The sequence below is a fragment of the Melospiza melodia genome, chromosome 1, assembly GCF_035770615.1.
Source record: "Melospiza melodia melodia isolate bMelMel2 chromosome 1, bMelMel2.pri, whole genome shotgun sequence".
NCBI lineage: Eukaryota > Metazoa > Chordata > Aves > Passeriformes > Passerellidae > Melospiza > Melospiza melodia.
The window spans coordinates 162738746-162765378 of NC_086194.1; the positions used below are offsets into that span (position 1 = coordinate 162738746).

Consider the following 26633-nt stretch of genomic DNA (forward strand, 5'->3'; position numbering starts at 1 on the left):
GGCTTCTAAGCTTTCTTAAATGACCACGTGTACTGAGAGACAATTTCTGTTTCACTTCTTTAACATTTGGGTGAGAGATGACACATTTCAGCTGGAGTAGGTGGGGTTCTGCATCTTTCTAATGACAAACATGTGCCTGCATTCGTAGGAAGCCAAACCATAGCTATCCTCTTGTTTGCTACAAAGCCACCATATATTATGGCTATGCTATCCGAACAATTTGTTACCAGAATGTCATTAAGGCTGTAAAGTTTCAGTGGAATTTGTTCACTTTTGATACACAAAAGCTGTGATCTGAGCTCTATTGCGTGCAGAATGTTTTTACTGCCTGAGACAGTGCCTGACAGGAAGATGGTGAAACAGATGCAAGGACAAGAGATGACTTCCTTACCTGCAGGCTGCTAGGCTGGGAAAGGGTGTTATGAAGTGGTTCATGGCTGAAAAAAGCAAGTTTTTAGGTGCAAATGAAAAGGCTGAGAGAAGATTCCTGTGTTGGCTAAACTCCATGGATCTATTCTAGCTTCAGCCTTGTCTGCTCTCTAATGTTTGTTTTTTTTATCAAATTTTAGACACCATTAGATGGCAATATCTTGGGATAGGTCTAAAACTCTGTCAAGGGTAAAAATAAGCTCATTTTTTTCAAACTTCTATTCCTACCTTTTCAAATTATGAATGTTTTCAACACTATTGTAAATCTGGTTTATTACAGAAGTGTATATTGGTAGTGGTTACAGTATATCCAAAGTAATTCACAAATCCTGCTGTAAATTTCTGTCTCCTTCAGTTTAGAGCAGAATTGCCTCAAAAACAGAGTAAAAGCCTCAGGGTTTGGCCTATGAATCATCACCTTTCTTTGTGTCTTCAGAAAACAGTTTCTTGGATATGCTTCAGGGAAAAATTTTTTGTGACTATACCTGATTTTTATGACTATACCTGATTTTTTGATCTTCCTCTGCAATATCACACACACATTTGTGTGTGCATGTGTCTATGATTGCTTGCATGATTATAATTAATACAACATTGACTATTAATTTTGTGGCTCACGTGGGAAGATGGGTACAACCAACTTCCATAAACTTCCCTAGTGACACAATTCCTAAATTGTGCTGTACTGAAAAGAGTTTGCACCTACATCACAAGACCAATATAGACATATTTGAAGCTGTCATATTTCAGCCTTCACTGAGTGTGAGTGAAGGGAGCCATGAGAAGGTTGAGTATGGCAATGGTAATAAAAAGTAAGAAAAGTCCCTGCTGCAGGAATGGTGGCACCCAGTGATAACTGCAGAATGGGAAAGGGGTTCCTGACACTGGGCATGAATTCATAGGCTAAGAAATTGTTTGACAAATTGAATGTGTGGGAGGAAGACAGGAGAAAACCAACAGAAAACTAGAAAAACAGCTGTGAGTGTATCCCTGAGGAAAAACAGCAGGAAGAGATTTTAGGGAATGTAATGCACTGAAAAAGTAGGTTCGGAAATTGTGAATGAAAGATTTGTGTGCTGTCATTTGGTTTTGCCTGTTCAGAAGACAGAGTTTTGTTGGTCTCTTGCAAAGAAACAAGGTTACATCAAAAACTATAACTTCTTTCATACCAGACTTCCCTTTAAAAAGAAATATTTCCACAAGTTCCTATTTACTTACTGACTGCTTTGGTGAATGTGCTAACAACATTTAAACCTTAAGGAAAAGTGCCAAAGTGACCAGGGGGAGACTCTTTTGATACTGCCCAGCAGCTTCCTCTGTGTATGAATGCTGGTAATTTTACTGCAATTAGCACTAGCACTGCAGTTGCTTAGCTGCCAGCTTTTGATAAATGAGGGTTGGGAGCTCATGGGGATGTTTTAAAAGAGCAGTTCCTGCAGGTAACACTTTTCCATATTTCAAGCTTTTGTGGAATGTCTTAACTCCTTGGCAATGAGCACAAAGGATTTGCAATAAGGCTTACCTTAAATCACTTCCTTTTATATAGATATCACTTTTAAGTAATCACATTCCTCTTATTTAAGTATGCAGTGATTCTCTAAAAAGAAAACTATGCTATTTAATTTACTCCAGTGGCACTTAAACAATACTGACTGGGTCCTATTCTCCCTGCATAATATTTGGATTAAGCAAGGCAAAGAAAAGATTTCTATTTTGTCTAATTATGAACCTTCCCTAACAATGTGAAGAGGATAAAAAGGTCAACTTGAATGTGAATGTCACTGAGGATGTAGAAAGTACTTTAAAAACAAGTGATAAAGACAAAACTCATGACAATCTAATCAATACAGTTAACAGAGCATTCGGAGCACTCTTCAGGAAGCAGCAGGAGCTCAATCCAGCAGGTGAGATAGAAATACGTGTCCAAGGGCCAGCTCAAGCCATATTTTTTAGCCCCTTAGGGCTTCCTCAAATAACCAAAAGCATGTTAAAGAGATCTGGACACTTGTGTTGGGCAACTGGGCTGAGTCTCAGTTAAACTGCTGCATGTTGTTTTGTGAGGAGGACTTTAATTTTGTTCTCCATCAGTAAGTATTTCTTGCAGTTTGAAATATCCTGTATTGTTCTGCCTGATCTTCATCCATCTCAAGGAGGGCAGGTGTCCCATAGGTCTCTTGCCACATCTACCAGCCCCATGCAAGTACCTCAGGCAGCCAAACTATAACCTTATAGCTTTATACCTCTGTGCCTGGCCAGCTGAATTGAAAATCACTGTCTACATCTTAATTTCATCTGCATTTCACCTGATGTTTCTCAGCTCCTGATCACTCAGTGGCAGATGAGATGCCCAGTGCCATCACTGACAATTGCCTGCAACTGGACTCCTCCTTCCTGCCCTGCACAGGCATGCTGGGGGTGAAGGAGAAGATGGCCAGGTCAATGTATGTTGGGACATCCCTGAAAGAAAGCCCAGCAATGAATGGTGTCAGATGAGGGGAGCTAATGGTCAAAATATGCTTTTATTTAATTGTGTATCTCTTCTACAAAAATAAAGTTATGAACTCTGATTTACTGGGGTGGCATTTAAACAATATTGATTGTGTTTTATTCCCAACACATGAATTAAGCAGAGAAACATATTCTTTTGAATGCATGATGGGGTTTTTTTATTTATTTTTAAAATTATTTTAATCTCAACACTTAAGTAAGCTTAGGTTGTTATCATGATGAAATGACATATGTTAAGGCATATCTTACTCCTATAATGAACATTACTGCTGAAAATGTGGGGCAAAATGATTTGGGGCCAAGGCCAGATATAGATTCCCACTCCAGCAGTGCTGGAAGCTCCCATTGTCAGGTAAAACTGTCAGGAAAAGGAAGAGAAATGCACAGCAAGACTGCAGAGCTTCTACCCATGAGCCTTCCTCTTAACTGTGTTGCAAATTTTTTCTGCATCGTTGATTTAAAACAGGCCTGACAAAATAAATCATGCTTTAAAAATTAAGGCAGTAAATAATGGATGCATTACTGGAAGAACATTATAGAGGGTCAGCATGCCATTTAATTCCTGCAGCCATTTAAAACAAAAGAAGCACAGTTCTAGAAAAAATAGGGGTAGAGAATGTGATAGAAACCATTGCAATTAGTATCACATCAGTCTGATGGGTACAAAACACATGAATAGGAGGAAAATGTGACATTTCAAACCACACCAAGAAATCTGCCTGAAACGAAGATGACTTTCTGGAGAGACATTACTGATGTGGAGACATGACTCTTTGAAGCTGATTTTTCCATTTGGCGTATTTATAGTTCAATCAAATATTCCTATTGATCTGAGAATGTGGTATTTTCCTTAGGAAAGGGATAATGAGTGTCTAGGTGTCTAGTAAATCCTCCAGAGATTTGAGCTGCCTGGATGCTGATTAAGGCTGACACTGTTGGAACACTGACTGCGTTGCTCTGCCTGGCTGCCTACTGTGCCATGCCTCAAAGATCAGGTGTAGACCAATTAGTTAATTTTAATTGTGCTTATATTAATTTCAATTAGCCTATCAGATGTCAGAGAAGCTAAGAGAGCTTTTTACTCTCACTCTAAATATCAGTAGAATCAAAGAATGTCTCAGAGAGAGTTTGTATGTGTTTCAGTGTTTTGGAAAAGATGCAGAGCGGGTCTTCCTGATCACAGTCAGAACTGAAATGAGACTTTAATAGAGTGAGACCTTAAAAGAAGTCAGTTTTCTTGACTCCTGGTCGATTTATTTTTGTTATTTTTTTAAATTCCATTGCAAATAAAATAGTTGGAATTGTGTGTGTGGTTTAACAACTTACATATCAGAATCACAGAATCACCTAGACTGGAAAAGACATTTGAGATCATTGAGTCCAATCTATGGCCTAACAGTACCTTGTCAATAAGACCACAACACTGAGTGCCACATCCAGTCTTCTCTTAAACACCTCCAGGGACAGTGACTTCACCACCTCCCTGGGCAGCCCATTCCAATCCCCATTCACCCTTTCTGTGAAGAGCTTCTTCCTAACGTCCAACCTAAACCTCCCCTGGTGCAGCTGAAGACTGTGTCCTCTTTTCCTGCCACTGTTACCTGGGAGATGAGACCAGTCCACACCTGGCTGCAGCCTCCTTTCAGGGAGCTGTGGAGAGTGACAGGGTTCACCCTGAGCCTCCTTTTCTCCAGGCTAAACACCCCCAGCTCCCTCAGCTGCCCCGCACAGGAATTGTGCTCCAGACTCTTCACCAGCCTTGTTGCTCTTCTCTGGACACACTCCAGGAGCTGAGGAGACTCCCCAATGTAGAGAGCCACCCTTCCACCTCTCCTACCTCGCCTGTCTCTTCTGAAGAGCCTGAAGCCACCCACCCACTGTGGCACTGCAGTCATGAGAGTCATCCCACCACATTTCCATGGTGACTGCTGTGCCACAGCTTTCCTGCTGTACCATGGCTCCCGGGTCCTGTTTGCCACCTGTGCTGTGTTCATTCCTGTTACTCCACCACTCTATTTCTCTTTCACTCTCCCTAATACTCCTTAGCCTTTCCATTTTTCCCTTAAGCTTGGCCACTAGACAGAGGAGCTCATTCACCTCCTCCCACCACACGCAGCCCTGTCCTGCAGGCTCAGACACCCCCTGCAGCCACTGACCTGGAGAGCTGTGTCCTTCTTGGGGTTCTTTTTGGGCTAGCACACTCCTGCTGCATGCACCAGCAATGGCTTTTGGCTGTTGGTAAAACATCACTGGCTTGATTCAAGCTGTGGGGAAAAAGCCCAAACCAACAAAAAACTCCAATCAAAACACCACACCCACCTAACACCTGGTGCACCACCAGCAGCCCAGGAGTGGCTGTGTCCTTCCTGGTGTGGAAACTCCTCTGCCATGGCCCTGTTTGCCTACTCATGTTCCTGCACTCACAGAGCTGTTTAAATCTCCTGCCAATGGTCCTGGCACCGCCCCTTCCTCACCTGATTAAAGTGAGTTTTGGCGCACTAGGGTGAGCCTGGAAATGACTTAGTGAAACTTTGGCTCCATATGAATCTTAGACAAAGACACTCATCTTTGCAAGTCTGAAGTTCAAAGTCCCAGAAGGGTATTTTTTGAAGATTCCTCTTCCCCCAGTGCTTTGAGACTGTATTCAGTATCTTGCAAGTCTGATGAAGTGAGATTTCCATGCATTTGGACTGAAGTTCTCAGCTTCTGAGTATATGACTCTTGATGGGTCAGTTTATGCCATGACATGGATTCTACCAGAAAGTCAGCAGACAAAGTCTGCTTTTCTTTGTATAGGTAGATATAAAAATACACGTACATAGGTAGGGATGAAATCCTACAGCACCCAAGTTAACTTTGGTGCTGTAAAAAGACCTCCCTGAATCAAATTCCATTTTCTTTAACATCTTATCCCACTGGTTACTGCCATATTTTATCCTGTATTTGGCATTTGCTGTTTATCATTGGAAATCCCACAGTGAATGATGTTGCTGATATCCTGTACATGGAGAAAATCACACACACCTGCTGAATACCGTACCCCTGGAGGTGAGGGATATCTAGTTTTCATTCTGTCTAACTCCATGGAATCCCATGAAGCTAAGCCAGCAAAACTGTCCCTGATGCTTAGCTCATTTACAGAGTTCAAAGCAATGGAGCTCGCTTTGGGATGCTTGGGTTATATTTTGTGATAAAATTTTGCAGTTTTCTCTACCCAGACTCTGGAACATAAATCACAGCTTGAACTAAAAAGTAGTCTGGGACATTACAAAGAAGAAAAGCAATTGGGTAGCAGTTACAAAAGGTTTTTTTTGCATACAAAGCCTCTGTTTATGCTGACAAAAATTATTTTTCTCATTGATAACTAGGTAAATAAATTTAAAAAAATATAATTTTCTGCCAGAGAAGAGATTCAGTTGCAAAAAATAGTACATTAATTCACTTAAATAGAGATATTTCATGAGTTCTTGTGAAGACTAGACCCATATGCACGGAGCCACTAGAGGATATTTTGGTGACTGGCTTGTACCTGAACTTGACTCATAGGTAAGATATTTTAATTGCACCTTCAGATTACTATTTCAACCAATAAGCAGAGTCTTTTGCTCAAGTACTGATAAATCTCACTAATTATCATTTCAGATGATAATGATAATTGTCAGAAGATTTCTCTCTTGGAATTCAAAATAACTCAGGCCAAATCCATTATAAAACCCAAGAAGCTGCAGTCCAGAAGCATTTCCAAGGTCACAGCAGCTGGAAAACACAAACTTTGAGGGTTCCACTTTGAGGAACTTGAGGAAGGCTGAAGACAGTGCCCCTAGCCCCAGGCTGCAACAGACTTTTACTCAGCATGGACCAACCACAGGAAAATAAATCTGTATCAAAATGCAAGACTGCTTTAATTTGCATGTTTTTGTCAATAACCACTAGTGACAAAGAAAACCCAAGTGGAATTGCTGATGCCACACCCCCATATGTGATAGAAATGTAAGAAGGTCATGTTCCAGCTGCATCTCCTGAAAGTCCATACTTATGGATGCTCTTCTGAGCCAGCAATGCTGCTGTGTAATTTGTTTTGTGTCTGTTACTGAAATGGGTTTATTTAAATTTTTCATTTATCCACATTTATCTGTTTTAAAGCCTGTGCTAAACCTTTTGTGCTTGCAGAATTGCTGTGCCAGTGAGGTGGCTTTGCTGAGCATGGGCAGTATTTCACTAACAGGAATTTGTGAGATTCTAGAGAGAAGTTTCAGCAGCTTGAAATAGAAAGGTTTCAGGATGATGGTGATAAAAAAGTGTGACTTAAGACATGATCTGATACACTGGGAAATAGTGAGGAACAAGTTTATGACTCCAGAAGGCATTATTGGAGAGGGATCCAGTTCCCATATATCTTCTCATCTATGTGAGCAGAATTATGTGAGTATGGAGTAAAGCCAGTCTGAGCTCCTACCAGTGTGAATTGGCTCTGGATACCTTCCCTCAGAGCAAGGTCAAACATATTTAGAATAAGGCAGCTCACAGAGAGGCAAGCTGCCATTTGGGCCAACATCCTGGGAAATGGGCCAAGGAGCACAGCTTGGTCAGGAGAGGGCTGTGGGTTACCAGCAAACCAGACCGCTGGAAGCACCATGTCATCTGCATGCCCTGGAGATCCTGGATCTGCTCAGCTCTGCAGAGCATCTGGAGGAAAAACTTTTTGAGGCTTTTTGCCTAATCTACAGAGCTAAAGCAACCTGGGAAAAAAAAAAAAAGTAGCCAGAGAAAAGTGTGAGATTTTTTGAGCCCTGCATATGATACTTTTAGGGGTTTAATTTGGATGCCAGCTGTATCTTAGGATTTTAGCAGCTACAATTTTTAAAGAAACAAATTAAAGCTACAGCAAACTGGTCTGAGAGCCTTGTTTTCCCTCAAACCTTCCTGTTCCTTTATTTATTTAGTCTTCTCTCTCTTTCCACCTATCATTTTGTCAGGTTTAATAGGGCCTGAAAATAAGACATCAGAAAACACTAGTGGCAAATCTGATCTATGTGTGATTAGCCCTTGGCTACATTACCTGCAAATTGAAATATATAAACAACATATAACTGTTACAAGAGTGTTCTGACCATAAATAGCTTCAGGTGCAGTAATGTAAAACAAAACTGGAAACCACCATATGGTCACAGACACAGATAGCACTGTTTGAAAAATCCCTGAATTTTGTATTACCTTGCAGTGGGGAAAAAAAGGCTTGAAGCCACCTTTGGAATATCAATCTGAAGAGCAAATTATACACATTTTACATAGCTTGAATAAAAAATGTTGTTCCTCTAAGCCATTTTTCACATACTAATTTTGCATTCGTTTCACTGTGTAACATTAGTAGGAGAAGAAATCTTGAAGTCTAAAAGTCTATTGATAAACAGTTCAGCTAAAAAAGTAATTATTCTCAGAAGTTTTTTCTTTAAAATATACTCTTCACTTAGAACAGCTCTTACATTGTTAGCACAAGCATAATGAAATAATGGGCCATTTAGTGGGCTAATGTATTTTTCACTTGCTTTTTATCAACTTTCTTTTTAAAAAAATCACTGCTGAGGGTGAAATAGTATAATAAGGTTAATGAGTAAAGAAATAACAGAGAACTGCTTTTATTGTACTTAGCATCTCTAAATCACAAAATGGGCAGAACAGATGCTTTGGAACGCAGCCGAGGAGTTGATCAGTAGAAGCTGATTATCTATTAATGAGGGGTTTTTAGTGCTGTACCCTGGTGTAAAAATCACTAGACTCCATTCAGGCAGTCATCAGCTGCAAATGCCATGTATATGAATCACTTGATTGATGTACAAAATTCAAAACAGATTTCCCCTGGCGCCCTATGGGTTGTCATGCACTCATGATTCCCTATCTGTTTATGTTAATGAAACAGGGTTTTTCAGTAAGTAAATATGTGTAGTATTTAATTAAACTCACTGCTGAGCTCTGTGTGAAAATGTAGCCCCATTGTTGAGAAGTATTTTCTGACTGAAGTTCTTTGTTTTCATCCCAGCTTTTCTTCCCAGTTGCCTCAGTCCCCTGTCTGAAGAGCATCTGGGTTTGTCCCATGCCAAGATGTTGTGAGCACCACTGCTCACAAGAAAAAGGTGCCTTTGAATTCAGCAATGGCAGGAACCAACCCTCAGCTCCCATCACCAGCTCCACGGCCGGCAGGATTGCAATCAGGGGTCCTCTGGAGAGTGAGGTCTGCTGGCATTCTGCAAATTGCTCTGCTGCTGATCCCCTCTGGGGCTTGGGCAGTGACTGGGGAGCTGTTTTTTTCATGCAGTTTGATGGTGTGTTTAGGAGATAAATATTTTCAAAGTATTTTGAGGCTGAATGGTTAAAACAGTTTTATGAAAATATATGTACACTATTAGAGCAGGAGTGAAGCTCCTGATTCCTGCTTCAAGGCCCTACATGTAGTCAGGACAATGCAAAAGAGCCATGGAAAGAATAAAAATCAGGCTTAAGGTAGAAGCCTGTAAAAATATATCCCTCAGCTGAAACAAAGATCTTATATCTTTTGTTAATAAGGAAGGAAAAGTAATATTTATATTATTATTATGTAATCTCAATTATTTTTGCAGCTTTTTTCTTTTTCTATTTTTCTTTTTCTATTTTTCTATTTTTCTTTTTCTTTTTTTTTTTTTTTCTCTTTTTCTTCATTGTGATGATTATTTCCTGAACAGAAATAGAGCAGTTGCTGATACACTCTGCAGCACTCACAGTGAGTCCTGGCATGATTTGTGGCTTTTTTTCTTGAAGAGCTGGTTAATAGTTTACATTTATTAGTGGCTGCTTGCCCTTTGCTGTGGCATGTGTTTGCAATTTAATGCTGCCATGTATCAATAGTATTTGCATGTTTGGTATTTTATTAGGTACCAGCAGTGCTCATGCATTTTATTTAGGCCATCCTATAACTTCCCTCATTTGCTTGTGGGACTGCACATAAGAAAGGCTCAGTGTATCATCTCCCTTCTTCACATTTCCAAGAATACAAAAGCTGCAAGGGCCTGTCCAGTTCCAATTTATCTTCTTACCTTGTAAGATGTCAGGGATCTTTCCTGGACTAATAGGGTTAGGAAAACTTTGCTGAATATGGTCTTTCCTGTTATGGAATCATTAAAGCAATTTAAATGGAATAATGGATTTTGCTTTGACTGTTTTGCCTGGTTTTTTTTCCTGAGGTTTGGTACAGAGGGGGGCTCAGAATCCTATTGAAGTTATTGTTACTGAAGTTATTGAATGAATATTGTTATATTCATGAAGAGCAGCTCTTTCTGTTGTAGCCCCACTAACAAATAAGTGTTTCAGAAATCCTACTTGCTCGCAGTTAATTAATTAATTAATTAATTAATTAATATTATGAATAAAAATATTTTCAGCATCATTCCAAATCAGTGATACACAGCTCATGACCAAAGGGAGCAGAAAAGCCACCTCCAGCCATGGCTATGCCTCCACCCTGTCAATATGTATGAGAATGGTTGCTTTGTTCCTACAGACAGCAGACCTTTCCCCTAAATGAATAACCATGTTACCAAGAGGTCCTTCTCTTGTGCTGCAGCAGCTCTGCTTTCACAGAACTGGAGGAAAACATCTCCAAAGGATTTATATGCTCTTTCTGGAAGTAGAGTAAAAGCACCAATTTGAAGATTGGCATAGTTCTGTTCACTTGCTGAGTTACTGCCTACCACCAGGTTTGTGGGAACTTTGTAATCTGCTTACAGATTGCTGGGCAGAGCTGGAGAAAATGTGTGGAATATTACTTGCAAAATAGTCTTCAAATTAAATTCCCTAAATTGCCTTTTGCTGTGTTTTTTTAATCACCTACTGGTCTTGTTTACAAACCTTCATGCAAATTGCATATCAAAACATGGTTATTTATGAAGAAAACAAATCATCCAAAACGACAAGTTCTTTCATATAAAATGGAAAATTTTTTACATATTGGATGCATTCTCTATTTCCAAGCCCTGAGCTGTCATGAGACTGGTTTACATATCTTAAGGCTGTGGTGATATTTTGTTTGAAAGATCACAGAGTCAGTTTTCTTTAGTGTTCATTTGTTTGGTTTCAGAGCTCTCTAGTATTCACAGTTCTAAGGTTTACTTCCACCTGTGTGCATTGCAGAAAGAGAGACTCTCATGGCACTCTGGCTTCTGAGAGTCAAAACTCTCAAGGTACCAAAACCAGTGTGTTCTTAATGAGGAAATAATTAATTTTGGCAATTTCTGAAACCTCACGAGGATGATAGCAAAACCTCCACTGATTTCTTTTATGCAGCCCAGATTTTACTCCATGTGAAATCAAATATTTAGTCAGGTTCTGTAATGCTGTAAAAATATAGCAAAATGAAAACAGCTGTGAGTACATCTACAATTGGTTTTGGTACTGGATGGTCACATTCTGCATCCAAGTCTGACATCTACTTCTTCAAAATTCTTGTGTAACATCTAAGGCATGAAAGAGCTGAAATCACGCTTTTTTGTTTTTCCTAACTCAGTCCTACATAGATTTACAGTTCAGATGATTTTCCACTAAGATTCTTGAATATAGGACCTGAACAGGGAGACAATGGTCTCATTTTCTGGCTTAGGCCTTCCACAAAGAATAACAGCGGAAGCACACTAAATAGTCATGCAACCATTAAGGTGTTTAAAAGCTTTGATTTAAATTCAGCCTCCAAACATAGCCTTTCTTTGTCATTCTTATGGCAACCTTTCAGCTGAGTGCCCCAGCCAGGTAAGGCATTCTCAGGTGTTTCTCTTACAGTCTTTCCTATCAAAAGTATTTCCCATCTAACTAGTAATCATCACTGCATATCACACAGGAATATGAACCACTGTGGGAAATATGATTTTTCTAGTGGAAACCCCCCCACATCTATGGTGATGTTGAGCAAGTGGAACCAGTCCTTAGCAGACCCATTACCTTGAGAAACAGATTTTTTTTCTGGGTGTTTTTTTGGTTTTTTTTGGGTTTTTTTTTTTTTTTTTTTTTTTTTCCCTGGGGTTGAACTAAAATGAATTTACTTTGTCTTATGAGGAATAAAACCTTTTGTTGCAGAAAAGAGCCAATCTGTAGCAAATAAATAAGAGTGATTTGTCAATTTCTTCAACAGGATCCTGCTTTTATGGCAGTGAAAGTTCTTCAGCACCTTTCTTTCATCATTGCCTGTAATGAGGATAGGGAAATTTGAGGTAGATATTAAAAACACTGGGTCCTCTATGGGTAAAAGCAATACCACTGGGAAAAGAGTAATTCAGAACAAACTCCTCAATTTCTTACAAGTTGCCTTAAGTCAATATGGTAACCAAAGTTAATTTTCTGTGAGTGCAAGGGTAGAATCATGAAAAAATCTACTGCATCCTGATGTCTTATATATTATTAGAGCCTGGTTTTCTAACAGGTCAAAGTATGTAGGAAAGTGAAACCAAATTACAACCCCATAGATGTGTCCTTGTCTGACAGGGCATTGCCAGTCAGGAGATGGGACGAAATTCTATTGTTATTCAATATGTATTTGTTGGAATTTTATATATACAAGCATAAAAGCATACATGCACTCTGAAAGTCTTTGTGTTTAGGTTGGGTCTTGAGGAATTATTTTGTGTCTCTTTGATTTGGAGTAGTGTGGGTCACACATAAAAAAGGAAAGGGCAACTTGTGCGCCTTGAATCTCTGTGTTCATAATGGTAAGGAAAGGTAAAAGGGTTATTTTGCAAAAATTGCAGATGTTGAAAGAGGAGGAGCAAGAGGAGACTGGTTCAGACCAGCAGAGATGTTCCTGTGCAGTGTGGTCTATGGCTTATTTTGCACATTAAATAACTGAATAATTAATCCCTGCCTCTAGCATTTAAGGTGAGGAACACAGGCATTGACAATTCTCATAGATGTCTTAGACAACCACAGGACTTGACTTTAGGTCTTTGGGGTGCCTGCCTGTCAACTGCACCAGAAAAATGATGATGAGGAGGACTCCCATGCTTTGAGGATGGAGAGGGATAAGCTGGCTCAGCTGTTTAGTACTGCAGGAAACTTGTGAGGCTCCTGATGGCTCACAGGATCATGGCCACAGGCAGGTGGAAAGACAGAGCAAGATTAAACATCAAAGACTTAATTACATTACTTTTCTTTATCAGGAATATAATTAAATTGCTTTGGATTTTTACATTTTGAAGGCAGTTGTGAAGCTTTAGAAAGAGAATCTGAGATGATGGCCTGCTGAAATATTTTATGTTAATTGAAAGAATCATTCTTCTAAATTTACAGTCCTCACTGAATCATTCTAGACTTTCCATTAAAAGTGTATCATAATAATCTTAATTTTTTAATCTTTATTTCTTTGAGTGGTTTTTCATCTGACAGGGAAGCCATAGCTTTTTTAGGAGCACCATGAGAGAAATTATCTCTTTCAGACTGTCTGCATTAGAGGGCAGTCCCGAGGCACCAAGGAAAAGAGAGATGCTTTAACTGTTACTGGTGGCTGAGGAACAACCTGCGCCTGTCTTTGCAGGGAACAGATCCTTGGGTTTATGAGTCAAAGCAGGGTCTGGGAGTGTGGATGTGTGCACAACCGAGAGCAAGGGACTGGAACGTGCACAGAATGTTTCATATTCTCCACACAACCACCAGCTGCTGAGCATCCTCTTGTGTATTGTAGAAACTATATTAAAAGAAATATTCTCCACCAAGGGCACTGGTGTACAAGCCTGTTCCCTCTGTGATCCTGCAGCTATTCCTGATCAGGAGACTAGAAGTGCTGGGAAATCTAATTAGCTTTTTTAAACTCAGAATGGATCAAAATTGGCAGAATTGGAAAAATGTTCTGATAAAACAGCTTCTTCTAACCATTCTGTTAAAACCAAAAATGTTTAGTTGGGAAAGGTCAGAACAATTTTAGAAAAGTTCTCACAGATTTCAATCTTAATTTGTTTTCCTGTATGATGTTCCAATTTGAAGAATGCAAATTCTTTCTTTCAAAATTTAAAATAATTGTAATAATTAGCTACATTGACAAGGAGTAGTTAAGGTGAAACAAATGTTTGAACTAAACTAAAAAAAAAAAACATTTTGGAAAAATTAGTTTAGTTTATCTTAAACTTTGATCTGTGTAGCAATTTGGAGAGATTAGCATGTACAAAAAGAGCTTGAAACACTGTAAGATTTTTTTTTTCCAAATGAATGTGTTTCTGAATATTTTTCATTTTCTCCTAAAACCATTCTGATTATAATGCAAATGATACACAACTTGGATGCATTTCTCACTGTCTTTTTATCTGTATTTAGTCTTTGTGACCCTTCTAGCTGATTTGCTAATTTCTTTCTTCAAATTTGATATGATCACATCAACCAGGAAATTGCCTGACAGTGTCAGGCTCAGTTTTTTATTACAGGGTTTGTTTCATGACATCCAGCTGCAATGTACATGGTGCAAGTCCAGATTGCCCCAAACATTGCTCAGCTGCTTTCAATCATAGTAAGGTAAATATTGGCTTGACAGTGAGGCTATAACAGGAGGCTGTAGAAGTTATGGATCCTTTTTCTCAATGTACTCTTACTATATCTTGTGAGGTGCCAAGAATCAAACTCCAGGGAAATGCCAAGTTAAGGCATTTGTACAGAAATACCATTGCAGGAATTTTGTGCTGTTACCTTGATTCCTTTGATTCCCCACACAGAGCTGAGCTCTGTTAGGCCCAGGTTTCAGGAACTGGCTCTCATTTTTTAGGAACTTTCCTACAGCCTACTTCTTTCTAAGGCGCAGAGACTCAGACAAGGTAAAATCCATTTCAATTATGTCGGGTGTGAGGTGTAGGTGTTTGTGTTAGAGCTAATCACTGGGTAGCTTTTAAAATCAATGCAGAGAAATGGGTTCCTCTACTGCATGATCCATCTTATCCCAAGATAAATATGTAGAATAGATAATTGCAGCTTCCAGATGCCTGTGTCTCCCCATTGACTGTAGGAAGAGGTTAGATGGCGAGGTGCTCCCAAAGTGGAAGAAATGAGTATTGCTGAAGGAGTCCTCCAGCCCTGCAGTGAAGACAGGTCATTCTTATCTGGCTCTGGCAGTTCTCCAGATGCAGATTGATGCCTCACAATTGATGGAACAGTGTGCAGGGAGGTTTTCACAAAAGTCTTGCAGCAGGACTTAACACAGCATGGTATTTCCAGTATTTCCAGTAGTTGTACTACATTTCCCTGGCCAGAGTGGAGGTCTCCACTGTGCAGGTGGACCACATTATCAGCCTGGTCTGAATACAGTACTATTAGTGCTTTGTGTTTTAAATCACTGATATTAATTCCTTATTTTGTAAAACTTATTATCAAAAAAGTTGTTGAAGAAGTTTAAAGCCCAAGTTGCACTTAAAAGGTTCCCTTAATATTATGTTTTCAAAAGGCATAAAATGTGAGGGTGAACTCATGTACACACACACACAAATTCAAAAGGAAAAGGGTTTTTTAGCATAGCTACTTCTATAGCTGAACTAGAGCACAATGCCTGAGGAAATCTATAGTTGTGGGTTATATTATCTGAAGATACTTTTCCACTGAAGGCTCATTTATTATAAGACCTAATATAAAATAATGAATATTTGCTTTAAGTCAGGTCAGAACCAGAACTTATCTCCCAGGGAATATGTGTAATTTTTGTGATAACCAGAAAATACTTTCTTCCCCTGGAGTGAACTCCACTGGATTTAGTGCTGCATTAGCAGGCTGAGCATCTGAACTGTGCTTATTGGTAATTTAGCTTCTCTTCAGCAGAGCACTAGGGTGTTTCTTTTCTTAAGCATGCACATAGTTACAGATATTGATTTCAATAGAACTACTCAGGAAATGAGGATGAAAATTATTTCTGCTTATTTCACAGATATAATACTTCTGATTTTAAAGGAATAGGCTTTTCTGAAAATTGGATTTTAAGACCACGACAATAATTTTTTGGTTCTCAAAGTATTACATAAATATTAGTACTAATAGAATTAGGAAAATGAAGCTACCCATCAGAACTAATTTTATGAGAAAAAATTATGCCATTTACATTTGGATTAAGCTTGTAAATGTATAGAGGGGCTCTTGTACACTTAGATGCTGTATACCTAAAATTACTTGCATAGATGCTGTATACCTAAAATTACTTGCATTGTACTTTTTCCTATACTGTAGCCACAGTATAGATGAAAACTTTCAGGTTTCAGTTCTTGCTCTACTTTGATAATTCACCATAAATGCTCTAACCCTCTAGGTTGGTTTTCTGCAGCTTGAACAAGAGGAATTTCACACTGCAGATTCAGCACCTCTCACTTGGAGAAAGGCTTTTTATGGAGGTCTCTTGGTGAGCCCTTTACTGAGGAAAGCCAGTGGGGGAAGACAACCTCCTGCTTCATCCTCCAGTCCTCTTACTCAGGGCTTGGTCCTGGGCCTGAGATTGTTTAATGTCTTCAGTAATGAGGGGGAGGATTGGACAGACAGATAGCAAGCAAAGGAGATAGGTGATGCCAGACTGAGGAGCAGTCTAGATCGGAAATCAGAGCTCCTCTGAATACAGGATGGGCCCAGGCACCCTTCAGGGCACCCACCCAGCCTGATTGATTCAATGACTCTTGAGTTTTGCAATGAACTGCAGAAGTGTTGCACTTTAGGAAAAACTCTGGTGACATTAATCTCAGTTTGATAGCAAAGCTCCTATGATACTGACTTTTATTATTTACTCCCTCTCTATAGCCCATAAAAACTTGTTAAACAGCTTCATGTCCTTCAAGTTGGTTCGTTTTGCTGAATGGATCCTAAAGTCTTCATAGCACCTTCAGTAGGACAGGCCCACCTCCTCATTTGCATCTCTTCTACAGCTGATGATTTGAGCACCCCAGGGTCTCATTGCCATAGAAGACAAGCTTCTATCTGTCTTATACTTCTCAAATGTCATGCTCAAAATAGGCTTTAGCTTTCTAAAGGTGAGCAGATACTGTTGGAGGTGAGCCATGGGTGTAGCAACAACCACAGGTTTGAGTTAGCCAAATAACACAATTTTATATTCAGCATCTTCACCCCAGAGAATATGGTGATCATTTATACAAGCTTGTGCCTCATATATGAGAATGACAGAATTTATTTCCCATATTTCAAGTTCATAAATTGTTTGAAGACTATTATATCACCATAATAATCCCCAGAACAAAAATTATTCCAATGAAATTGAGTCACCAAACAAAAATGCCATTATGTGGTTTCAGAAACACATGGCCTAAAGATCTTGAGCAGGGTATACAATTTAATGGGCAGATTAGGCAAAAAGAGATAATTATGAAGGTATGACAATGAATACAGAGCATTTTCATAAAAAACTGTGAAGACCATATCTCAGCAGAGAATGCCTAAAACCTGTATTCTACAGATTTAGAAAATTTACAGTTTGAGCAGATCTCTTGTTCATCTTACAGAAACTCTGCTTTAATTATAATGAAGCTGATGACCTTTGTGATGTTCTGATAGTCTCCAAAATGCAAACCTTCAAATAGAGATGCTGATAGAACAGTAAGTGAGAATGTCTCCTTTTTCTCATCATTGATTCTAAAGCCCAAGAATCTAATTCTAACATTTGATTTACAACCACAGTGGTAACTGTCCAATAGTTTTGCATGTTACTGGTAATAGGCTAGTTCTGCTGTTATATACAGGCTAAAAATGTTTGCAAAAACCTTACCCCAAATATTTTGACTATTCAAAAACAGATATAAAGAGTGATGAGTGTAGAGACATAGTTTGTTGTGTTAGAGAACCCCTCAGGTTTTGATGTGTAACAGCAATACTAAGAGGAATGTTCAGAGGAACTTTAAAATCTCTGTTGACAGGAGGAAAAGTGCCAGCAAAACCTCACCTCTAGCCTCAGAACAGACCTAAGGCTGCTCAGGAAACTAATAGATAAAGTACCCTGGAAAACATTTTTGTAGGTGCTGGAGTCCTTCAGTGCCAGTCCTTCAGTCCTTCAGACACTTTTTAAACATCCCTTCCTAAGGGCACAGGAGCAGCAATTCCCAAATATTGGAAATCAAGCAGGCAAAGCAGAAGACTGGTTTGGCTTTTGCCTTTGGAATAAGACAAAAAGGGAATGTGTATGCCCAGTGGAGACAAGGTTAGGTGATGTGGGAAGAGTACAGAGATGCTGCTTGCCACTGGAGGGACAAAAAATAATGTGGCCAAAACTCAGACGGAGATGAAGGTGCCAGAAATGTTGGGGGATTTTTTCAAATACATTACTGGCAAAAGGCAGTGCAGAAATAACATTGACCTGCTACAGGATGAGGATGGTCACCTCACAAACAGGGACATGGACAAGGCAGAGATGTTTGATGCATTCTTTGCCTCTTGTCTTCAGCATGGGTGATGGACCAGGGGGATCACACAGCCCTGAGCTTGAGGACTGTGACTGTGAGATTGATAACTCCCAGTTGGTCCTGAACTTGTGTGGGATCTCTTGCTCCAGCTGGATCCCTACATGTCTGTGAGGTCTCATGGGATTCATACAAGAATCCTCAAAGACTGGGCTGATGTCATTGCAAAGCCTCTCTAAAAGATTTTTGAGTGATCTTGGGAATCCTGAGAGGTTCAAGCTGACTGTAAACTGGTCAACATTCCCTGCTTTCAAGAAGGGTGAAAAGGTTAACCCCAGGAACTATAAGCTTCAGTGGTCTGAAGTCTCATTTCAGTGATTGGTAAAATTATGGAAAAGATTGGCAAAATTACTGAAAAGCACCTTCATGTGCTTTTCAATACCTTGGGAGGTATTGAAAAGCACCTTAAGGACAAATGCCATCAGTGGTCTCAGCCAGCAGGGCTTCATGAGGGGAAAGTCCCACTTGGTGAGACTAATTTTCTTTTATGACAAGATAACCCAACTAGCTGATCAAAGGAAACCAGCTGATCTATGCTTTTTTCATTTCTGTAGTGCTTTTGATACTGACTCTCACAGGATCCTCTGGACAAAATGTCCAGCACTTACTGGGATAAACACATCCTGAGATGTGTGAGCTGGGCTGTGGGTTGGGCAGAAAGAGTTATAGGAAATGGGGTGACATCAGATTGGGACCTGTAACCAGTGGGGTTCCACAGGGCTCCAGCCTTGGTCCAGTGGTTCCTCAACATCATAAACCACCTGGATGCAGGCCTTGAAGAAATACTGAGTTTGGTGATAATACTAAATTGGGAGGAGCTGTTGATTCCTTTGAGGGCAGAGAGGACCTGCAGAGACCTCAAAAAATTATAGATGAGCAATCATGAACTGTATGAATTTTAACTAGGGCAAGTGCCAGATTGTTCACTTGGGACAGGGTAACTCTGGTAGTGTGTACAGACCAAGGAACGAGAGGCTGAGAGCAGCTTTGTGGAAAGGGCTACCCAGAGAAGTGGCCCCAGCACCAAACCTGACAGAGTTCAAGAAGCATTTGGACAAAGCTCTCTGACAGGGTGTGTGAGTCTTGCTGTGTCTTGTTCAGGGTATTAGCTGGCCTTTATGGTCCTAATGGGTGCCTTCCAGCTCAGCATATTCTATTGCTCTATGATTTCAAAGAACATAGCTAGATCATGAAGGTGTCAATTGGTGAATTCCAGTTGAAACTGGAAGTAGCAAAAACCTGAATATATTTGAAACCTCGGTGATAAAGACTTGTGTACCAGATGCCTGCAAAATAATACAGGTGCTCCACCTGTGTGTCCCAAGCGATACTCAAAAGTAATTGATTTCTCTTTTACTTCTGCTAGTGATAATAGAAAATAGTAGAAAATTGTGCTTAGTAAGGTCAGTTTTCAAAATGCTTACTTGACTAAAATTAATTAGATATCACAGCATCCTCAGAATAACTTACAGAGTAACTGTTTATTAGCTAGTAAACTGAAAGGAGGGACTGAAATTACTTTGCCGAAGCCACACATCAAGTCAGGATTACAATTTTGTGCTGTAACAGCCTGATTATACTGCCAGCAGTTTATCACCTTGCCAGTGCAATACTGCTCCCCTAGGTCTCCTTCTTCCTAATAGTGGTTAACTTTCAGACCCTGTTAAATGCTCACTGGAAATGTGGATCAGGGGGATTGGCCAAAGCTGTTACCCTGACTTTTTTTACAGAGTTTTTAAAGCCAACATAAATTTTTTATTCTGTGGATGCCTGGAGCTACATTATGTGCCCAAATTAAGGTAGACCTGATTTCTTCAGAGTTGTTAGGAACCATAATGCCTAATTGAATCAGTGGGTGTATTTATTGTTGGTGAGCATCCCTGAAAACCAAGAAACTTTTATTTAGCTGTCTGAAGGCAGGTACTTAAGTCTAAAACTCAAGACCTGATTTTTAATTGATAAGATTCATTATCAAGTGAGAAAATACTTTTCTGTACAGTATGTTTCAGAGTGGTGCTGGAAGAATTAATTTTTTTGAAGAAGAAAAGACAGATTTCCAATATGTAGTGTCATATTCTTAAATCAATGAACTAAGAACAAATATGAAGGGTTTTTTAAGATTAATTTAGTTTGTCCCTAGACTTGGTAGGCAATACAGAATGCCTGTTCTTATGAGAACAAAGAATGTGTATGAGATATATTCTTTTAGATGCAATGAGGCCAATTGTTAACATTTTCCCAGAGAAGGTCTGTAATCTTTATCAGTTATGAGGACTGGTTTTCACTGCATTAGGCTGACCCACTCCTAGTACCGCAGTTCAGTAAAAAGAAAGAAACCACATGAATGCAATGGAAGTTTCAATTCAGACTTATAGTCTTATAGCCTTATAGAATGTGTTAATGATGAAAAAAGATAATGCTAAATAAAAAAAAAGAAAAAAGATAAAAAAGGAAAAAGATTGTCTGATTTCTGTTATGTAGTACCTGTTTAGAAAAACTGAAAGCTAGCAATCCAAAGCTTTAATGCAGAAGCACTTCCAGATTGTTATGAGCAGGCCCTCAGCTCTGATGGACTGATAAGGAAAGAGTAAGCACTCTTGAAGTCATTAAAGGAAATTATGTTAAAACTCTCACACACCTCAGCTCTGTGGGATGACAGTATTAAATGTCATCCCTCTGCCTCCTGCCATCAGATGTCCAGTTAAGGACCTGACAGATTGCCTTTCACAAAACAGCAGGTTAAGTATGTGTGTTTTACTCATGTTGAAGTTATTTTTAAGAGGCACTTATCAACAAAGGAGTTTTTTACAGGTTTATCTGTCCCAACTGCACCAGGCACTATTGCTGAAAAAACCCATGAAGTAGTAAAAAATGAGTACAGACATGGTCATGTCCATGAAAAAACCAGAACCAGCACCCATAAGCAGCTACACCACAGCTGCTGGTACAAGTGGCACCAGTGGAGAGCTGCCATGGGACTCAGACCTGATGAAAAGGTGGGTCACCAGGAGCCAACCCAAGGCTCAGACAGCTATGGTGCAAGAGAGCAAGGGAGTGGGAGGAGGAGAGACTTGTACCCACAAATCCAGTGCCAGGCTTTGCAAGAATGAAAAAGAGTTTTGCCATGTTGTTCTTTGTTGTGTATTACTCTCCCCCTGTTTACAGGATCATCTGAAGTTTCTGTGCTGTCAGGTCCTCCTTCCTCTGGGCTATGTAAGGCCAGCTGTGTTTAAGAGAGATTAAAGCAATGATCAGATGTGTCCATTGTGCCTCAGCTGCAGTGAAATTCCCACTGGCAGGGCTGGCAGCCCCCATCAGCCCGTGCCCCAGGGACTGCTCTGTGTGTGGGAGCAGCAGGGAGCCTGAAGAGCAGCCCTGCTGACTGATCTGAACCCAGGGATAGCAGCTGCCCAGCCAGTCTCACCATGTCAGAATGGGATTTCGTAAATGACAGTGTGAAGCTGGGATGAAACCTCCATTTCTCTGATTTAAGCCAGCCAAGCAGAGTACATGGGCTTGCTGCATTTACTGGAGCAGGTAACATTCCACTATCAGACCCTTGGCATAGGTGCAAGTAGGGGAGAGCTGATACCACAATCCAGCTTTTCCTGTTATCCTCTTGCAAGCAGCATTATAATATAAACACAGCTATAAGGAGAGCATAAAAAGCAGCCATGTAATTACAGTGACTTAGTGGTCCTTTGCAGTGGGCACATAATTAACTGCTGGCACACAGTAGCACATCCCCCCTGCATGCAAAGTGAGGCAGAAGATTGTGACACATTGCAGCACACTGTGGCTGCCCCAAGGGCACTCACTGCTGTTTGTTTCTCAAAGCCCCTGCCTTCCCAGGATGATGGCTGGTGAGCTTTTTAGGCCCTATATTATAGAAATTTCTTATTTCTCAGTATTACTGAAAAAAAAGAAAATCTAATTATCCAACAGTTCCTTCCTTTGCCCTGTGTTTTAAATAAACTTGCGTGTAGGAATTTTACCTGTTTCCCAAACCCTTGTTAAGACAGTCTGATTTAATTTGAAAGCAGAAAATTCAGTGATTAGATATATCAGTATTTTAAATGAAATCACATCCCTATCTGTGCATCCCTTTCAGGCTTACTTTCCATCATACCTAAATAAACATGCCTGAGTATTGCAGACAAATGAATATCCAGATAATGCTTTACATCCAAGATCTCATTCCAAAGGGTCTGCTTATTCAATGAGGCATTTCAATTAGATATTTGACTTGTCATGGCCTATGAAAATGTGTCAGGATAAATTCTGATCTAGCCTAAATCAGCACAGTTCCATGATACCTGTGGATCATGGACCAAAGCTGACTTCAATAGGGGAGAATCTGTCTCACTGCTATTTCTGGCCTTGCAATATGTTGCTTATGAAAGAGCTCCTAGCCAAGAATTATTCATAGGAATTGGAAAATAACTTCAATCATAAAATAAATCAGACAGAATAGAAATCTCTCTGCATTTACTCTGTGAACACAACTCAGAATTCATCATTTCTGGGAGAAGTTTGCATTAGGCAGAAGTGTCTGCCAGAGCACTATCTCTGCTGGGTAGCAATATCATTGTTACCAATAACTTCACGGTCAGGGTGTTTTTCTAGGTGCTGGGAAATGTAGATCCAATTAAATACACTGGGGACCACAGTGACACAATGTCTCAGCCTCCCTGTGACACAGCCAACACTGGGACACGTTCCCATGTGTTCCCTCAGTAATACAGGGGCTAGGTTTCAGTTTGCTGTGTTAAAATCTCTACCTGTGTGATGGTTGACTTGCAGCAACAATGGGAACATATACTCTTATACTGGGATGCTGGGGCTTTTCACAAAAAATTCAGAATTGTCCCTTTGTTTGTCAGGGGGTTTGGCAACTCTGCTTGTAGCAGCTGCCTCACAGGCTTTGGTCCCAAACAGACTACCCAGAGATGCCCAAATCCTATTAAATCTAGGTCATCCATTACTGCCACTGGCTCCTTCTGTCCAAAATGCCCTTCAAGACCATTGTAGCATTATTTCCAGGTTATCATAATTAAAAATCCAAGTCTGCTTTTCTATAAATTGGTATAAATCCTTCAGTTGGTTTAGAATGACTTCAACTGGACTGAAACGGTTTGAATAAGCAGGTTTCTAATTTGCAAACTAACCTCTCTTTCCTCTGACTATCACTTCACTGAAGTGAATCGATGGCTTTTGACTTCCTCTAATACAAATAATCCATTTTTTAGTCAGCCACATTTATTTTGTCTATTTATACAGCAAGCACACATTTATCTGAAGCCAATGGCACTTTCTCCTTATTGTGAATTCTAGTGTGCAGAGAAAATGAAAGAGACTGATCTCAAGCTTAGAAAACCCAAACTCTGAGGAAAAAAAAAATATTTCATGGAGGGCCATCTGATATGTCAAGAAATAAATTCTGTATCTCTTCATTCTGCTTTTGTGCCCATATCTAGTGTCTAGTCACATGTACAGTGAACTTCCCACACATGACTAGGCTTCGTCTTTATTCCTTTTTTTCCGATGCCGTATTGTGAGGTGCCATTTAAAATTCTCTTAAAAATCAGAGTCATACCATGTGTGACCTTTCTTTATTTTTCATAACAAAGATACCTGCCATTTGACCTTGTCATATAGACATTTGTCGCTGTCAGCTTGGGATTCCAGAAAGGTTTTAATTTTCTTTGAAACACTGTTCTTCTCACTTTGGCAGTGAAGCAGCTCTTGAGAGGTCAGCATGGGCTCTTGATATTTGCACTCACAATAGACCGAAATTGTAAATTTCTTTTGCAAATCAAATACTGCATCAAATACTGCAGCTGTCTGATCATCTTCAGCCTCCTAGGGAGAATATCTACTAATCTTTCAAAAAGTAGAGAGCCAATCAAGAGATCTATCAGCTCAGCAAGAGTTGCTATATGGAATTTTCTGGCCTGCATTACACAGGAAGACAGACTAGGATGATCTAATAGGTTTTTTCACCTTAAAACTGATGTCTCTGGCAGCCATTTCACTGGAATCACCTGAAATTGCATCAGTTGACATTCTGACCCATTTCTTTCTTTCATCCTTTTTTTTTTCCTGGGGAAGGAATAGTTTCTATACCTGTAACTCCAATTTTTTTCCTTCTTCAAGGAAAAAGTACAGTTCCCCACACTCTGATGCACTGAGATTAATTATTCTCCAAAGATCAGTAAGTTTTTTGACAGAGGAAAGGAGCAGATAAACGGAAAGGTCACAGATTTATTCTGTGTTGCCTCTCATGAAGCACACAGTGTGCCTAGCACCTTCTGGAAACTCTCATTGTGTACTCAGTTGGAATGTTACACACATTTTGTCTCAGCATTTCTTTTGTTCACATTATCGCAGCATTCTGTTCTTAGTTACAAAACTGTGATCTTGAAATAGTTTATAATGGGATACTTAGATTTATTTTTAACATGCTTAAATATTTCAAATGCACTAAGAATTCTAAATCAGGCACTAGCTAGACTAGCACAGTTAGTTCACAAGGCATTTGAAAATAAATTCTTCACTCTGTAGACTTTCAGAAGCAAATGCATGCACACAAATACATATCTTACATATTGTAAAAATAATGGAATAAAATTGAAACTACAATTTAAGATGAGAAAAAATATTAATGCTTCTTCTATCCCCTAAACAAATTGCAAAAATTCTGTAGTCAAAGTTAAATGTAGAAGAAATGAAAGGTATGGAAATGTACAGTTAAGGCATCCAGACAATCTTAATGTGGGCCAGTGTTTTTCCTGTTATTTTTTTTTTCATGATGTCACTCAAAGGTAGAACTGAGGTTATTTTGTGCATGGAGTCTGGTTCAGCATGTTTTGTTTTTTTTTTTATTCTAGAGTGAAATAAATCATCCAGCCTAAAGAGCAGATGAGAAGTCACTCAAAGGAGAAAAAAGTTATATGGAGCAAAATGCAGAGAATGGGAATGAATACATGATACACTGATCTACTTTCCCCTGTTTTCTCTTCCTGTGATAACAAAATCAAACAGCTTTATGGACTATGGCCAGATATAATCTAAATATCTAATGATATTTGAGTAGAGTTAATAGCATTAACCCATATTCCCTAAAGAGGGCTTATAAGAGAGCAGGAGAGAGACTTCTTATAGGGATGTGTACAGACAGGAAAAGGTAATGGCTTAAAACTGAAAGGGAATAGGTTTTGATGAGATATTGCCAGAAATTCTTTACTTTGCGGGTGGCAAGGCACTGGAACAGGTTGTCCAGATAAAATCTGGCTGCCCCATCCCTGGAAGAGTTTGAGGCCAGGATGGATGGTCCTGTGAGCAACCTGGGCTAGTGGGAGGTGTCCCTGCACATGGCAGGGGGGTGATGTTCAAAATCAGCAAGGAATGATGAAATTCATTCTTAATATACAAGGTATGTATAAAATGACTATTCAATATTTTTTTTAATTAAGTATAGAATAGTGGGGTGTAATTTAGCCATTTTGCAATTTCTGAATCATAGTAAATAATTAAATATTTCACTACAGTTTCTGGGAAATATTACCTACATTGTAAGCAGAAAGAGAAAAAAAGTGTGAATATATTAACGAGGAGGTGCAAAGATTTATGCCTTCACTAAAAGAAACTATAAACATTGCCATGATCAGATAAATAATTTTTATCTATAAGCGTAAAGAATAGGATATATGCATCCATTATATCTAAATTTTTAATAAATCTTGGCATATTTCACCTTTATGCATGCAAACATCTTGTCATCTTCTTGCTGCATTGTAAACTTCAAGATGGGTTTTTTAGCTAGTAGTCACCTGTTGAACATCAACACAAGCCATTTATTTGGACTGTATTTTAAAAAATACTGCACTTTAGCTCACAGGTAAGTTAGAATTATGTTAAACAAATCATTTGTGCTCCCCTGGTTGCTTTTGCGTCAATGATTCAACAGCAATTTGCTCTTTTACTAGCTAAACAAAATTTTTCTCACCAGGTGCAATCTTTTATGTTTAGACTCATAAATAGTAAGTTTTTGCACTGTAATATATATTATATATATATTTCCAGTTAGTGAGCTAATTCTTTTTTTAAAGTAAGTTTTGAAATTAAGTTGGTACCACAAACATTATCTGTTATGAATAATTTCTGTGATTTCATAGACTGCTGTTCAGACTTCAGTATTAGGATACATGGGGCTTCATTTTTCTAGGGGTAGAACCAAAGCATAAACATTGGCATCATAAATCTCAG

General features: G+C 39.3%; 1 long non-coding RNA gene across 1 annotated transcript in view; it reads right to left on the reverse strand.

Annotated features, from left to right (window-relative positions):
- Positions 1–26633, reverse strand: part of LOC134430639 (uncharacterized) — a 96645-nt gene that overhangs the window by 17337 nt on the left and 52675 nt on the right. The window lies entirely within an intron of this gene.